The sequence below is a fragment of the Ranitomeya imitator genome, chromosome 3 (genome assembly GCF_032444005.1).
Source record: "Ranitomeya imitator isolate aRanImi1 chromosome 3, aRanImi1.pri, whole genome shotgun sequence".
Lineage (NCBI taxonomy): Eukaryota > Metazoa > Chordata > Amphibia > Anura > Dendrobatidae > Ranitomeya > Ranitomeya imitator.
The window spans coordinates 349,099,902-349,117,967 of record NC_091284.1 but is presented as its reverse complement, the minus strand read 5'-3'; positions in this window follow the sequence as shown (position 1 = coordinate 349,117,967).

Sequence of the window (18,066 nt, the reverse complement as noted above, 5' to 3'; positions counted from 1 at the left end):
CAGCCAACGAAGGAGGCGGGTGAGTATTTTCAGAACAGCAGGGGAGGGGGGGCGCACAGGTGGTGGGAGGGAGGTTTGGAAGATAGATCTTTATTTTAAACACTATTATTCATATTTTCTCTGCAGCAAACGCTGCTGCAGGGAAGATATGAATCGCGGCTTCAGCACCAGTGGGGGGGACAGCGCTTAATGTTGCGCTGTCCCCTGTACGGCACACGGACTGCACACGGACAACATTGACTTTAATGGGTCCGTGTAATACGTGCGCTCCCAAGAACACTGACATGTCTCTGTGTTTGGCACACGGAGACACGGTCCGCAAAAAATCACTGACATCTGAACAGATGCAGTGATTTCTATGTGTCTACGTGTGTCAGTGTCTCCGGTACGTGAGGAAACTGTCACCTCACGTACCGGAGACACTGACGTGTGAAACCGGCCTTAAAGGGACACTGTCACCTGAATTTGGAGGGAATGATCTTCAGCCATGGAGGCGGGGTTTTTGGGTGTTTGATTCACCCTTTCCTTACCCGCTGGCTGCATACTGGCTGCAATATTGGATTGAAGTTCATTCTCTGTCCTCCATAGTACACACCTGCACAAGGCAATCTTGCCTTGTGCAGGCATGTACTACGGAGGACGGAGAATGAACTTCAATCCAATATTGCAGCCAGCATGCAGCCAGCGGGTAAGGAAAGGGTGAATCAAACACCCAAAAACCCCGCCTCCATGGCTGAAGATCATTCCCTCCAAATTCTGGTGACAGTGTCCCTTTAAAGTGGGTCATGAGGAGGTGGAGTGCAGTGATGCACAAACATTTGAACACCAACGGCCAGAAGAAACCACGTTGAGGAAGGTCAATTCATGTCTGAAGAGGTGGAGGATAATCATGATGCACAGTTGCCATCAGGTCAGCCTAAAATCGCAATTCAGAACGAAGATAAGATTGATGAATTGGAAGATGACATGGTGGATGATGAAGCCACTAATCCAACTTGGCATGGTGGCACGCAAAGCAAGCACAGCAGTGCAGAAAGGTATGGATCCATACCACAAAAACAGTAAAGAAGAGAAAGTGGTTTGACCAGAGGGAGAACTCGGTCAACTGTTCCATAGAGACCCCTCACTCAGCTAGATAAAAGGCCAAGGGTGCATTATTCCCCTGTACGGCAGTTTTTTCTGAAACTCCTTCAGACAAAACAACTGTAATTTGCAGCATCTGTCATACCAAGCTGAGAAGAGGCAAGAACACTGCGAACCTGAATACTACCAGCTTGAAGAAGCATATGGCAGCCAAACACCCCAGTAGGTGGGCGAAATGCCTGGGTACAAAATCTGTGTCTGAAGGTAAAACCACTGCCCCTTCCACTGTGTTACGGCCTTCCCAATCTGCTGTCCATGAAGTAGGCGCTGATGCCTCCTGCCTACAACCTTCGGTTTGCATAGATACAGCAGTCAGCAACCACGTCCACTTCATTGCCCCAGCGCAACTTTCAGTTGTCTCTGCCCTAGACATTTCACAGGAAGCAGAAATATCCATCCACACACCGGCAAGCCCAAACGCTAAACACCCACATTGCCTGATTGCTAGCCCTGGAAATGTTGCTGTTTTGGGTTGTGGGAACTAAGTCTTTATGCAACCTCTTGGTGGTCAATAAAGTGAATAATAGCCGCCCTATTTACCCAATTAATAGATTGTAAATACTTTTATAAATATCCCCAAATATTTTACATAGAACTAAAAGGGAATAAGACATCTACCAAGAAAAATGGAGTGGCAACCCACTCAAATTATACTAAAAACAAATCCGTCATATGGAAAATCAAAGTAAAAAAATAAAAAAGTAAAAAAAAATGTTAGCTAATAATAGGGAGATATATAAGAAACAATGGCCACAATATATATATAATAAAAAATGCCTTTATTATACTTGGAAAAACATAGCACTAAGTGTGCATGTACTTGGAAATATTACAATAATGGTAAAAAATTTATAAAAAACACGGACAAGAAGGAATATTATACAATAGTCTGAAATATATATATGTTCCTATATAATTTTACATGTGTATTTTATATATGCATAACAATTTTAGACCATCTAATAAAATAAATTAATTTATGTATACATGATTACATGATTATATATATATATATATATATATATATATATATATATATATATATGTATATATATATACACACAGTGTAATATAAAAATCTAAAGTGCATGTGCAAGGGGACATCCAATAAATTTTGTAAAAAATTTGATTGAGAACCCCCCACAAAGTGTATAAATAATTCATTTTATATATGTGTAAAAAAATATACTATGTAATACATCAATTTAGTGCAAAAGGAAAAAAATATGTAACCTGTAATATATATATATATATATATATATATATATACATATATATATATATACCTGTGAGTATGTACCCCCACATAAAGAAATATGTGTGTCTCAAATACCTATAACAGAGATTGTATAAAATGAATAAAAAAAAAACAAATGATGTGCCAAAAAATATATATTATGTGTAAGAGATTATTATATACTAGCTGAAGAGCCCGGTGTTGCCTGGGCATAGTAAATATCTGTGGCTAGTTATAGCACCTCACTTCTCTTATTTTCCCATCACATCTTTCATTTTCCCTCTCACATCTCTCATTTTCTCCCTTACACCTCTCATTTTCCCCTCACTCCTCTTATTTCCCCCTCACTCCTCTCATTCCCCCCTAACACTTGTCATTTCGACCTCACATCTGTCATTTTCCGATCACTCAACTATTTTCCCTCACTCCTCTCATTTTGCACTCACACCTTTTCATTTTCACCTCACACCTCTCATTTTCACCTCAGTATATACATGTTTGTCATCTCCCTTATTTATATTTAGTATCGTCTTTGATTTATATATTCCCCTGTGTGTGAATTGGCATAACAAAATCTGGCCTGATTCTTATTCTTGGAGGTGCTGTAGCCGTTCGGTAGCGGGAGTTTGGAGGAAGATTTGGATCACTCTAGGGTTTTTTTGTTTTTTTGTTTTTTTGTTTTTCTTCCCTTTCTTCTTTTTTCCTTTTTTGCCCCTCCCCGCCCTTCCCCTTTTTCCTTTTTCTTTCCCCTCTCCAGTTTGTGTATGTTATATATACGACTTCATATTTGATATTCTTATCCATGTTTTATGATGGAGATGTATATGTTGTATTTATAAGGACATGTATTATTCACACTTGTATGTGTTTTGCATAATGCACTTTATAATATATATAGTATATGTATATTTCTTTACACTATTCGCATATAATCATGGATTTTGTCCAATTCTAGTGATTGGCATTTTAGCACTGATTCTTACTATTGACTTTGTTTACACATTGGCACCTTAACACTTATCTTCCTTCTGCCCCTTGGTATTCTGTTACGGCGGCTTTCGGCTCCTCCCACCAGAGCGCTGGTTCCTCTGTGCGCATGTCCTTTGCTGCAATGATCGGAGCGTCACTGATGGCGACTTTTGGAGGACACTTGCGTTCCAGTGATGTCATTGACATGCGACTGGCACGCAGTGTTACTCCTCCCCGCCGGAAGTGACGCTAGCACCGACGTGGAGACCTGGGACATGCGCCGATTGGAGAGGTTCCGGCGCGTCTGGCTTTAAAAACACCGGCCCACACACATAACACACCTTGAAAAAGAGCAGCGAAACGCGCGTCGGTGGCGGCGATACACAGGTCCGGCACTACACCTCAGCATGGGTAAGCATCACCGCTAGAATTTGATCATATGCCATTGTGCTGTTACTGGATTTTTTTGATTATGTGATGTGGCACTGTGTCTAATGGTAGGGACACAGCGCAGATGCTTCCCTGATTAACATGCGAGCACTAAGCATTTTATTTCATGTAACCTTGCTGGATATACACCTGTGGCTGACCTGATCCCTTATTATTATTTTTTGTGATTGTTATTTTTGTACGTGTTGTTATTTTGATTTATGGAATTAATTAAATAAAGTTATATATTTTTATACATAATTTTTGGACTGAGTACTCCGTATTTTTTCTCATGGTTCTATTGTATGCAGGAGTGTCCTCTCGCATTGAGACTGTATTAGGCAGTGTGTCAAATTGTGATGCATGTTCTAGGCATCCCACTATGTATAGTGTTTCTCTTGGGTTGGAATTATATCCCTTATATATAGTATACACCTGTATGTCATCTCCTGTATACAGTATATACATGTATGTCATCTCCCCTGTATATAGTATATACCTGCTGTGTGTCATCTCCCCTGTATATAGTATATACCTGTATGTCATCTCCTCCTATATATAGTATATACCTGTATGTCATCTCCTCCTGTATATAGTATATACCTGTGTGTCATCTCCCCTGTATATAGTATATATCTGCGTGTCATCTCCTCCTGTATATAGTATATACCTGTATGTCATCTCCTCCTATATATAGCATATACCTGTATGTCATCTCCTCCTGTATATAGTATATACCTGTAGGTCATCTGCTCCTGTATATAGCATATACCTGTGTGTCATCTCCTCCTGTATATAGTATATACCTGTATGTCATCTCCCTAGTACATAGTATATATCTGTATGTCATCTCCTCCTGTATTAGACCTCGTTCACACGTTATTTGGTCAGTATTTTTAACCCAGTATTTGTAAGCTAAATTGGCAGCCTGATAAATCCCCAGCCAACAGGAAGCCCTCCCCCTGGCAGTATATATTAGCTCACACATACACATAATAGACAGGTCATGTGACTGACTGCTGGCGTATTTCCTATATGGTACATTTGTTGCTCTTGTAGTTTGTCTGCTTATTAATAAGATTTTTATTTTTGAAGGATAATACCAGACTTGTGTCTGTTTTAGGGCGAGTTTCGTGTGTCAAGTTGTGTGTGTTGAGTTGCGTGTGGCGACATGCATGTAGTGACTTTTGTGAGATGAGTTTTGTGTGGCGACATGCGTGTAGCAACTTTTTGTTTGTCGAGTTGCATGGGACAGGTTAGTGTAGCAAGTTGTGTGCAGCAAGTTTTGCGCATGGTGAGTTTTGCGCGTGGTGAGTTTTATGTGTGGTGCCTTTTGAATATGTGCAAGTTTTGTGTGAGGCAACTTTTGCATGTGTTGCAACTTTTGTGCATGTGGCAATTTTTCCGCGGGTGCAAGTTTTGCGTGTGGCGAGCTTTCCCATGAGGTGAGTTTTGCACGTGTGGCGAGTTTTGCGTGAGCCTAGTTTTGCATGTGGCGAGTATTACATGTGGCGAGTTTTGAGCGGCGACTTTTGTGTTTCGACTTTTATGTGGCGAGGTTGGTGTATGTGTGATGAAATGTGTGCTGAGGGTGGTATATGTGTTCAAGCACGTGGTAGTGTGTGGCACATTTTGTGTGCATGTTCATATCCCCGTGTGTGGTGAGAATCCCATGTTGGGGCCTCACCTTAGCAACTGTACGGTATATACCCTCTCCTAGTGTTTCATCACTCATCCCCTGCAGACTGTGAGCCCTCGCTGGCAGGGTCCTCCCTCCTTATGTACCCGTGTGCCTGTTATCTGCTCATGTTTAATGTATTTGTCTATATTTGCCTCGTATTTACATGTAAAGCGCCATGGAATAAATGGCGCTATAAAAATGTATAATAATAATATACTCTTTGGCGCCATCGCTCTCATTCTTTAAGTCCCCCTGGTTCACATCTGGCAGCTGTCAATTTGCCTCCAACACTTTTCCTTTCACTTTTTCCCCATTATGTAGATAGGGGCAAAATTGTTTGGTGAATTGGAAAGCGCAGGGTTAAAATTTCACCTCATAACATAGCCTATGACGCTCTCGGGGTCCAGACGTGTGACTGTGCAAAATTTTGTTGCTGTAACTGTGACGCCTCCAACACTTTTCCTTTCACTTTTTCCCCATTACATAGATAGGGGCAAAATTGTTTGGTGAATTGGAAAGCGCGGGGTTAAAATTTCACCTCACAACATAGCCTATGACGCTCTCAGGGTCCAGACGTGTGACAGTGCAAAATTTTGTTGCTGTAGCTGTGACGATTCAGATGCCAATCCCGGACATACACACACACACACACACACACACACACACACACACACACACACACACACATTCAGCTTTATATATTAGATCAAAAGGTGAAAGCAACACCATGTACAGTATATAGATGAAGAAGCGATATATATAGTACTAGCTGAAGAGCCCGGCGTTGCCTGGGTATAGTAAATATCTGTGGTTAGTTATAGCACCTCACTTCTCTTATTTTCCCATCACTCCTCTCATTTTCCCAATCACATCTTTCATTTTCCCCCTCATATCTCTCATTTTCTCCCTTACACCTCTCATTTTCTCCCTCACTCCTCTCATTCCCCCCTAACACTTGTCATTTCGACCTCACATCTGTCATTTTCCGATCACTCCACTATTTTCCCTCACTCCTCTTTCAACCCCACATCTGTCATTTTCAGATCACTCCACTATTTTCCCTCACTCCTCTCATTTTGCACTCACACCTTTTCATTTTCACCTCAGTATATACATATTTGTCATCTCCCTTATATATAGTATACACCTGTATGTCATCTCCTGTATATAGTATATACCTGTATGTCATCTCCCCTGTATATATAATATACCTGCTGTGTGTCATCTCCCCTGTATATAGTATATACCTGTATGTCATCTCCTCCTATATATAGTATATACCTGTATGTCATCTCCTTCTATATATAGTATATACCTGTATGTCATCTCCTCCTGTATATAGTATATACCTGTATGTCATCTCCTTCTATATATAGTATATACCTGTATGTCATCTCCTCCTGTATATAGTATATACCTGTGTGTCATCTCCCCTGTATATAGTATATATCTGTGTGTTATCTCCTCCTGTATATAGTATATACCTGTATGTCATCTTCTATATATAGCATATACCTGTATGTCATCTCCTCCTGTATATAGTATATACCTGCTGTGTGTCATCTCCCCTGTATATAGTATATACCTGTATGTCATCTCCTCCTATATATAGTATATACCTGTATGTCATCTCCTTCTATATATAGTATATACCTGTATGTCATCTCCTCCTGTATATAGTATATACCTGTGTGTCATCTCCCCTGTATATAGTATATATCTGTGTGTTATCTCCTCCTGTATATAGTATATACCTGTATGTCATCTTCTATATATAGCATATACCTGTATGTCATCTCCTCCTGTATATAGTATATACCTGTAGGTCATCTGCTCCTGTATATAGTATATACCTGTGTGTCATCTCCTCCTGTATATAGTATGTACCTGTATGTCATCTCCTCTATATAGTATATACCTGTGTGTCATCTCTCCTGTATATAGTATATATCTGTGTGTCATCTCCCCTGTATATAGTATATACCTTTGTGTCATCTCCTCCTGTATTAGACCTCGTTCACACATTATTTGCTCAGTATTTTTGCCTCAGTATTTGTAAGCTAAATTGGTAGCCTGTTAAATCCCCAGCCAACAGGAAGCCCTCTCCCTGGCAGTATATATTAGCTCACACATACACATAATAGACAGGTCATGTGACTGACAGCTGCCGTATTTCCTATATGGTACATTTGTTGCTCTTGTAGTTTGTCTGCTTATTAATCTAATTTTTATTTTTGAAGGATAATACCAGACTTGTGTGTGTTTTAGGGCGAGTTTCGTTTGTCAAGTTGTGTGTGCTGAGTTGCGTGTGGCGACATGCATGTAGCGACTTTTGTGAGATGAGTTTTGTATGGCAACATGCATGTAGCAACTTTTTGTGTGTTGAGTTGCATGTGACAGGTTAGTGTAGCAAGTTGTGTGCAGCAAGTTTTGCGCATGGCGAGTTTTGCGCATGGCGAGTTTTATGTGTGGTGCCTTTTGAATATGTGCAAGTTATGTGTGAGGCAACTTTTGCATGTGCTGCAACTTTTGTACATGTGGCAATTTTTCCGCGTGTGCAAGTTTTGCGTGTGGCGAGTTTTCCATGAGGTGAGTTTTGCACTTGTGGCGAGTTTTGCGTGAGCCTAGTTTTTGCATGTGGCGAGTTTTGCGCGTGGCGAGTTTTGAGCGGCGACTTTTGTGTTTCGACTTTTATGTGGCGAGGTTGGTGTATGTGGGGTGAAATGTGTGCTGAGGGTGGTATATGTGTTCAAGCACGTGGTAGTGTGTGGCGCATTTTGTGTGTGTCCATATCCCCGTGTGTGGTGAGTATCCCATGTCGGGGCCCCACCTTAGCAACTGTACGGTATATACTCTTTGGCGCCATCGCTCTCACCCCTTGTTCACATCTGGCAGCTGTCAATTTGCCTCCAACACTTTTCCTTTCACTTTTTCCCCATTATGTAGATAGGGGCAAAATTGTTTGGTGAATTGGAAAGCGCGGGGTTAAAATTTCGCCTCACAACATAGCCTATGATGCTCTCAGGGACCAGACGTGTGACTGTGCAAAACTTTGTGGCTGTGGCTGCGACGCCTCCAACACTTTTCCTTTCACTTTTTTCCCCATTATGTAGATAGGGGCAAAATTATTTGGTAAATTGGAAAGCGTGGGGTTAAAATTTCACCTCACAACATAGCCTATGATGCTCTGGGGGTCCAGACGTGTGACTGTGCAAAATTTTGTGGCTGTAGCTGCGACGCCTCCAACACTTTTCCTTTCACTTTTTTCCCCATTATGTAGATAGGGGCAAAATTGTTTGGTGAATTGGAACGCGCGGGGTTAAAATTTTGCCTCACAACATAGCCTATGACGCTCTCGGGGTCCAGACGTGTGACTGTGCAAAATTTTGTGGCTGTAGCTGCGACGGTGCAGATGCCAATCCCGGACATACATACATACATACACACACACACACACACACACACACACACATTCAGCTTTATATAGTAGGTATAGATGTATGCACACATGTGTTATATTAAATAGTCCGGTGTGCACACCAAAAATTGTCATATAGAAGAGATGAATTATATATACCTTAGTGTCCGATATGTCCAAGTACAGAGCACCCCGACGCGCGTTTCAGTTATTCCTTCGTCAGGGGGTGATGAAGGAATAACCGAAAAACGCGTTGTGGTGCTCTGTACTTGGACATATCGGACACTAAGGTATATATAATTAATATCTTCTACTGTATGTGCCAATTTTTGGTGTGCGCACCGGACAATTTAATATAACACATGTAAATGTGTGTATATATCTATATATATGGTGTTGCTTTCACCTTTTGATATATAATAATCTCTTACACATAATATACATTTTTTGGCACATCATTTGATTTTTTATTCATTTTATACAATCTCTGTTATAGGTATTTGAGATACACATATTTCTTTATGTGGGGGTACATACTCACAGGTACAGTGGGGCAAAAAAGTATTTAGTCAGTCAGCAATAGTGCAAGTTCCACCACTTAAAAAGATGAGAGGCGTCTGTAATTTACATCATAGGTAGACCTCAACTATGGGAGACAAACTGAGAAAAAAAAATCCAGAAAATCACATTGTCTGTTTTTTTAACATTTTATTTGCATATTATGGTGGAAAATAAGTATTTGGTCAGGAACAAAATTTCATCTCAATACTTTGTAATATATCCTTTGTTGGCAATGACAGAGTTCAAACGTTTTCTGTAAGTCTTCACAAGGTTGCCACACACTGTTGTTGGTATGTTGGCCCATTCCTCAATGCAGATCTCCTCTAGAGCAGTGATGTTTTTGGCTTTTCGCTTGGGAACACGGACTTTCAACTCCCTCCAAAGGTTTTCTATAGGGTTGAGATCTGGAGACTGGCTAGGCCACTCCAGGACCTTGAAATGCTTCTTACGAAGCCACTCCTTCGTTGTCCTGGCGGTGTGCTTTGGATCATTGTCATGTTGAAAGACCCAGCCACGTTTCATCTTCAATGCCCTTGCTGATGGAAGGAGGTTTGCACTCAAAATCTCACGATACATGGCTCCATTCATTCTTTCATGTACCCGGATCAGTCGTCCTGGCCTCTTTGCAGAGAAACAGCCCCAAAGCATGATGTTTCCACCACCATGCTTTACAGAAGGTATGGTGTTTGATGGATGCAACTCAGTATTCTTTTTCCTCCAAACACGACAAGTTGCGTTTCTACCAAACAGTTCCAGTTTGGTTTCATCAGACCATAGGACATTCTCCCAAAACTCCTCTGGATCATCCAAATGCTCTCTAGCAAACTTCAGACGGGCCCGGACATGTACTGGCTTAAGCAGTGGGACACGTCTGGCACTGCAGGATCTGAGTCCATAGTGGCGTAGTGTGTTACTTATGGTAGGCCTTGTTACATTGGTCCCAGCTCTCTGCAGTTCATTCACTAGGTCCCCCCGCGTGGTTCTGGGATTTTTGCTCACCGTTCTTGTGATCATTCTGACCCCACGGGGTGGGATTTTGCGTGGAGCCCCAGATCGAGGGAGATTATCAGTGGTCTTGTATGTCTTCCATTTTCTAATTATTGCTTCCACTGTTGATTTCTTCACTCCATGCTGGTTGGCTATTGCAGATTCAGTCTTCCCAGCCTGGTGCAGGGCTACAATTTTGTTTCTGGTGTCCTTTGACAGCTCTTTGGTCTTCACCATAGTGGAGTTTGGAGTCAGACTGTTTGAGGGTGTGCACAGGTGTCTTTTTATACTGATAACAAGTTTAAACAGGTGCCATTACTACAGGTAATGAGTGGAGGAAAGAGGAGACTCTTAAAGAAGAAGTTACAGGTCTGTGAGAGCCAGAAATCTTGATTGTTTGTTTCTGACCAAATACTTATTTTCCACCATAATATGCAAAAAAAATGATAAAAAAACAGACAATGTGATTTTCTGGATTTTTTTTCTCAGTTTGTCTCCCATAGTTGAGGTCTACATATGATGTAAATTACAGACGCCTCTCATCTTTTTAAGTGGTGGAACTTGCACTATTGCTGACTGACTAAATACTTTCTTGCCCCACTGCATATATATATATATATATATATATATATATATATATATATATATACTAGATGGCAGCCCGATTCTAAAGAATCAGGAGTCTAGAATCCATATATACTTTATTTATTCAAATGTAAGAATAATACAATTAATAAATCTCAGTATAACAGTCAGTGAATAATAGGCAGTATATGGAGAAAACACCAAACAAAAGTTCAAAATTGGTGTGAAAATGTCACTGAACCACTTCACAACTAAATATATATAGTTTTGGTAAATGGTATTATCATTTTTTTGACGAAATTCGGCAGGAGCTTGAAGAGCAACGTCACTGGGCCCGCCTCCACGCAGTAGAAACTTGCTGTGAGGTAAAAATTCAAAAATCACACCAAAATGGCGGGCGGAGTGTGTCACAGTACGGCACGTTTCTGATTGGTCGCTCGCAGCAGGCGGCAACCAATCAGACACTGGACACTGTTAACGTCACTTATCTCCGGACATTAGCTCCGGACATTATCTCCGGACATTAGCTCCGGACATTAGCTCCGGACAAAGCCACGGAAGTTGGCACAAATTGCAGGAAGTAGTATTCTAGGCAATTAATCTCCGGACATTAGCTCCGGACATTAGCTTCGGACATTAGCTCCGGACATTAGCTCCGGACAAAGCCACGGAAGTTGGCACAAATTGCAGGAAGTAGTATTCTAGGCAATTATATATTAGATATATATATATATACATATATATATATATATACTAGATGGCAGCCCGATTCTAAAGAATCGGGAGTCTAGAATCCATATATACTTTATTTATTCAAATGTAAAAATAATACAATTAATAAATAATAGTAAGAAAGAACAAAAAATGGCTGCACTCACCAGCTCTTGACAATTCTTGTTATTTAAGGTACAGTTACACAGGATCCATGAACATGCTTATGAGGGGAGGGATGAAAGACATCAGACGACAACTTTGCGTGTTGTGGCAAATGCCACAACAACGGTTCTTTGCTTAAGAACAATGTCAGGTAGTAGGAAAATAGCCAGTTAATAATAGGCAATAGTTCTTTGCAGGAATGCAGATATTAATAAATAGGCAGTTTATATTGCAGAGAAATTGCTGGGCAATAATGGACAATGTCCTTATGTGGCAAATAATAGAGCAATATACCCAATGTGGCAAAGAAGAGGTTAATAAACGGCAGTCTCTCAGTATAACAGTCAGTGAATAATAGGCAGTATATGGAGAAAACACCAAACAAAAGTTCAAAATTGGTGTGAAAATGTCACTGAACCACTTCACAACTAAATATATATAGTTTTGGTAAATGGTATTATCATTTTTTTGACGAAATTCGGCAGGAGCTTGAAGAGCAACGTCACTGGGCCCGCCTCCACGCAGTAGAAACTTGCTGTGAGGTAAAAATTCAAAAATCACACCAAAATGGCGGGCGGAGTGTGTCACAGTACGGCACGTTTCTGATTGGTCGCTCGCAGCAGGCGGCAACCAATCAGACACTGGACACTGTTGACGTCACTTATCTCCGGACATTAGCTCCGGACATTAGCTCCGGACATTAGCTCCGGACATTAGCTCCGGACAAAGCCACGGAAGTTGGCACAAATTGCAGGAAGTAGTATTCTAGGCAATTAATCTCCGGACATTAGCTCCGGACATTAGCTCCGGACATTAGCTCCGGACATTAGCTCCGGACATTAGCTCCGGACAAAGCCACGGAAGTTGGCACAAATTGCAGGAAGTAGTATTCTAGGCAATTATATATTAGATATATATATATATATATATATATTTCTTACACATATATAAAATAAATTATTTGTACACTTTTTGGGGGGGTTTCAATCACATTTTTTACAAAATTTATTGGTTGTCCCCTTGCACATGCACTTTAGATTTTTATATTACACTATATATATATATGTATATATATATATATATATATATATATGTGTGTGTGTGTGTATGTATATATATATATATATATATATATATATATATATACAGTTTGGGCACACCTTCTCATTTAAAGATTTTTCTGTATTTTCATGACTATGAAAATTGTACATTCACACTGAAGGCATCAAAACTATGAGTTAACACATGTGGAATTGTATACTTAACAAAAAAGTGTGAAACAACTTAAATTATGTCTTATATTCTAGGTTCTTCAGAGTAGCCGCCTTTTGCTTTGATGACTGCTTTGCACACTTGTGGCATTCTCTTGATGAGCTTCAAGAGGTAGTCACCGGGAACGGTTTTCACTTCACAGATGTGCCCTGTCAGGTTTAATAAGTGGGATTTCTTGCCTTATAAATGGGGTTGAGACCATCAGTTGTGTTGTGCAGAAGTCTGGTGGATACACAGCTGATAGTCCTACTGAATAGACTGTTAGAATGTGTATTATGGCAAAAATAAGCAGCTAAGTAAAGAAAAACAAGTAGCCATCATTACTTTAAGAAATGAAGGTCAGTCAGTCCGAAAAATTGGGCAAACATTGAAAGTGTCCCCAAGTGCAGTTGCAAGAACCATCACGCGCTACAAAGAAACTGGCTCACATGAGAACCGCCCCAGGAAAGGAAGACCAAGAGTCACCTCTGCTTCTGAGGATAAGTTTATCCGAGTCAGCAGCCTCAGAAATCGCAGGTTAACAGCAGCTCAGATTAGAGATGAGGTCAATGCCACACAGAGTTCTAGCAGCAGACACATCTCTACAACAACTGTTAAGAGGAGACTTTGTGCAGCAGGCCTTCATGTTACAATAGCCGCTAGGAAACCACTGCTAAGGACAGGCAGCAAGCAGAAGAGATTTTGCTTGGGCTAAAGAACACAAGAAATGGACATTAGAACAGTGGAAATCTACACTTTGGTCTGATGAGTCCAAATTTGAGATCTTTGATTCCAACCACAGTGTCTTTGTGCAATGCAGAAAAGGTGAACGGATGGACTCTACATGCCTGGTTCCCACCGTGAAGCATGGAGGAGGAGGTGTGATGGTGTGGGGCTGCTTTGCTGGTGACACTGCTGGGGATTTATTCAAAATTGAAGGCATAATGAACCAGCATGGCTACCACAGCATCTTGCAGCGGCATGCTATTCCATCCGGTTTGCGTTTAGTTGGACCATCATTTTTTTTTTCAACAGGACAATGACCCCAAACACACCTCTAGGCTGTGTAAGGGCTATTTGACCAAGAAGGAGAGTGATGGGGTGCTACGCCAGATGACCTGGCCTCAACAGTCACCAGACCTGAACCCAATCGAGATGGTTTGGGGTGAGCTGGACTGCAGAGTGAAGGCAAAAGGGCCAACAAGTGCTAAACATCTCTGGGAACTCCTTCAAGATTGTTGGAAGATCATTCCCGGCGACTACCTCTTGAAGCTCATCAAGAGAATGCCAAGAGTGTGCAAAGCAGTCATCAAAGCAAAAGGTGGCTACTTTGAAGAACCTAGAATATAAGGCATATTTTCAATTGTTTCACACTTTTTTGTTAAGTATATAATTCCACATGTGTTAATTCATAGTTTTGATGCCTTCAGTGTGAATGTACAATTTTAATAGTCATGAAAATACAGAAAAATCTTTAAATGAGAAGGTGTGTCCAAACTTTTGGTCTGTACTGTACATATAATCATGTATACATAAATTAATTCATTTTATTAGATGGTCTTAAATTGTTATGCATACATAAAATACACACGTAAAATTACATAGGAACATATATATATATATATATATTTCAGACGATTGTATAATATTCCTTCTTGTTTGTGTTTTTTATATTTTTTTTACCATTATTGTAATATTTCCAAGTACATGCACACTTAGTGCTATGTTTTGCCAAGTATAATAAAGGCATTTTTTATTATGTATATTGTGGCCATTGTTTCTTATATATCTCCCTATTATTATCTAAAAAAAAAATTTACTTTGATTTTCCATATGACGGTTTTGTTTTTAACCTCTTGGTGGTGGCAGCTCCATGGTACTTGATTCCCAGCCTCCACTATTTTTCCCTGTGTGCCGTCCCCACGTTACATAAGCACATGTTACACAATATCAGCTGTGTTCTGGCCAATGCAGTCACATGGAAGGTCCACCTAACCACAAACACATGGACGAGTTGTTGTGGACAGTGATGCTACATTTCCCTGATGGCACACTGGGTCAATCTAGCAGAGTCTGGGACAGAGTCAGACGCTGGGACATCACATATCTTACCCACAACAAGAATAGCGGGCCCAACTTCCATCAGGGTTTCAGTCTCCTCTTATGCCAGTTCCTGTCTCTCTTCCTCATCCTCAGATGAATTAGCCTCCCCACTACTCCTCAGCTGGGAGCTCTGCAGCACTGCCTTGGCGAAGTGGCAGCACGCTCTGCTGAGGCTCATATATTTAGTTGGTAAAGCTCACAATGCAGCAGAGCTATTGGAAGGCATAAAACACCAGACCAATCAGTGACTCTCCACACTAAACCTCCTACTAGGTCTGGTTGTGTGCGATAATGGGCGTAACTTGGTGGCGGCTTTAAATCTGGAACACATTTCATGCATGGCCCACATGTTGAACTTGGTTGTACAGCCATTTTAAAAACATATCCTGATTTGCCAGACCTACTTGACAAAATATGCCATGTCAATGCTCATTTTCAAAAGTCATCTCAGGCTTTTGCCAGTCTGGCTGCACTGCAGCAGCGCTTTACTTTGCCTTGTCACCAACTGATTTGTGACCTGCCCACATGCTGGAATTCATCATTTCATATATTGGCAAGACTTAGTGAGCAGCAGAGGGCATTGGCTGAATTCCAATTTCTCAATGCCCAGCAGAGTAACAGTCAGCCCCCACACATAACAACTGTTGAGTGTGTGTTTATTGAGGTTTTTCAAAACTTTGAATAATGCACCAAGATGTTGAGCACTGATGACGCTATTATCAACGTAACTATCCTGCTGCTCTGTCTTTTACAAAGTTAGCTGCAGAATCTCAAAGAGGAAGCTTTGCGTGCTGAGCTGGTGGCTATGGTGCAAGATTTCACATAATGGCTAATACCACACAGCTTAGCCTCTGACAATATTCTCAGGACATTTTGAGTGATGATGAGGAACAGGAGGAGGAGAAGGATTAGGAGGAATATGAGTTTTTTGTCTGCACTACAGAGGGGACTCCCAATCTCAGCTTCATGCCTGTCCAGCACGGATTGTCTGAAGAGGAGGAGGAGGTGATGCGTCATGAGGAGAAGAGGATGGTTAATATTCGACCCTGCTAGGGACACTGAATGTTTGACTCTTTGTAGTCTGCCACACATGGCACAGTTCATGACCAGATGCCTTTCCAAAGACCCTCGTGTGAAAGACATTTTGCCCACCATGAAATACTGGCTGTGCACCTTTCTTGATCCACGATACAAGGAGAAATTTAATTCTCTCATGTCGGAGGCAGATGTGCCATTTTCAGTGCATGCATGACAGAGGGCCGTTGTTGAAGAGTTACTGAAAAGATTACTCTCAGACAACACTGCTGGCAGATGTAACGGCTCTTTTCACCCACAAGGATTACAGGGGAGGGACACGCACACCAGGGGCAACTCGGGGGTGGGGTGGAAATATCCACCAACTGGACCATTTTCATGAAACAGTCACATCAGCAAGAGCTATCTGTGGATGTAATTATGGCAAGGAGGTAGAAGTTGACCAAGACACAGATGGAGATGCTCGGCAGAAATGCTCAGTGACACTGATGGTGTTGTTGCTGTCACATACTGCCTTTGTGATGAGGCGTGAGGCCCTGTTGATGAAGATCTGGATGGAAATGCCTAGACTGCAGCAAAAGAGGGAGTAGGAGAAGGTTCAGATCTGTCATGCTTTTTAAAGTGTGCACTCCACTGCACCTCGTGCTTGGAATTCAGATACCTCATTATGCAGGTGGGACTCAGATTCAAGTTCAGGACATTTATGCCTCACTTCAGGCTCTAACGGCACAGCATGCAAACCTCACACGTCTTGTCAGCACATGCTCTGAAGAAATACCATGCCGGGGAGCTCTTTTGAACTGTTTTTGGTGTACTTATTTCAGTGGCATTGTGAACAGTAGCAGCCATCATTCTGCCTAGGGGCCGCCCGCTGTGCATTTGCAGCCTGTGCCTTCTTTTGCTTTGCTTCTGAAGATGCAGCTGTACAGAATAATTATTTGTTTGTCACATAAATGGCAAAGAGAATGCTGCAGAGTAGATTTATTTTTATAGGCACACTACTCATACAGATATGGCTGCAGAGTACACAGAGGTTTAAAGGCACAGTACTCCGACACGTGGGATTGCAGAGTACACACAGAGGCTTAACCCCTTTCTGACCTCGGACGGGATAGTACATCCGAGGTCAGAACCCCCACTTTGATGCGGGCTCCGGCAGTGAGCCCGCATCAAATCTGGGACATGTCAGCTGTTTTGAACAGCTGACATGTGCCCGCAATAGCGGTGGGTAAAATCGCGATTCACCCGCCGCTATTAACTAGTTAAATGCCGCTGTCAAACGCTGACAGCAGCATTTAACCGGCGCTTCCAGCCAGGCGGCCGGAAATGAGCCCATCGCTGACCCCCGTCACATGATCGGTGGTCAGCGATGCTTCTGCATTGTAACCATAGAGGTCCTTGAGACCTCTATGGTTACTGATGCCGGCCTGCTGTGAACGCCACCCTGTGGTCGGCACTCATAGCACACCTGCATTTCTGCTGCATAACAGCAATCTAATGATCGCTGCTATGTATCAGAGCCGATCGCATTGTGCCAGCTTCTAGCCTCCTATGGAGGCTATTGAAGCATGGCAAAAGTAAAAAAAAAGTAAAAAAAATGTGAAAAAAGTAAAAAAAAATATAAAAGTTTAAATCACCCCCCTTTCGCCCCATTCAAAATAAATCAATAAAAAAAAATCAAACCTACACATATTGGTATTGCCGCGTTCAGAATCGCCCGACCTATCAATAAAAAAAAGCATTAACCTGATTGCTAAACATCGTAGCGAGAAAAAAATCCGAAACACCAGA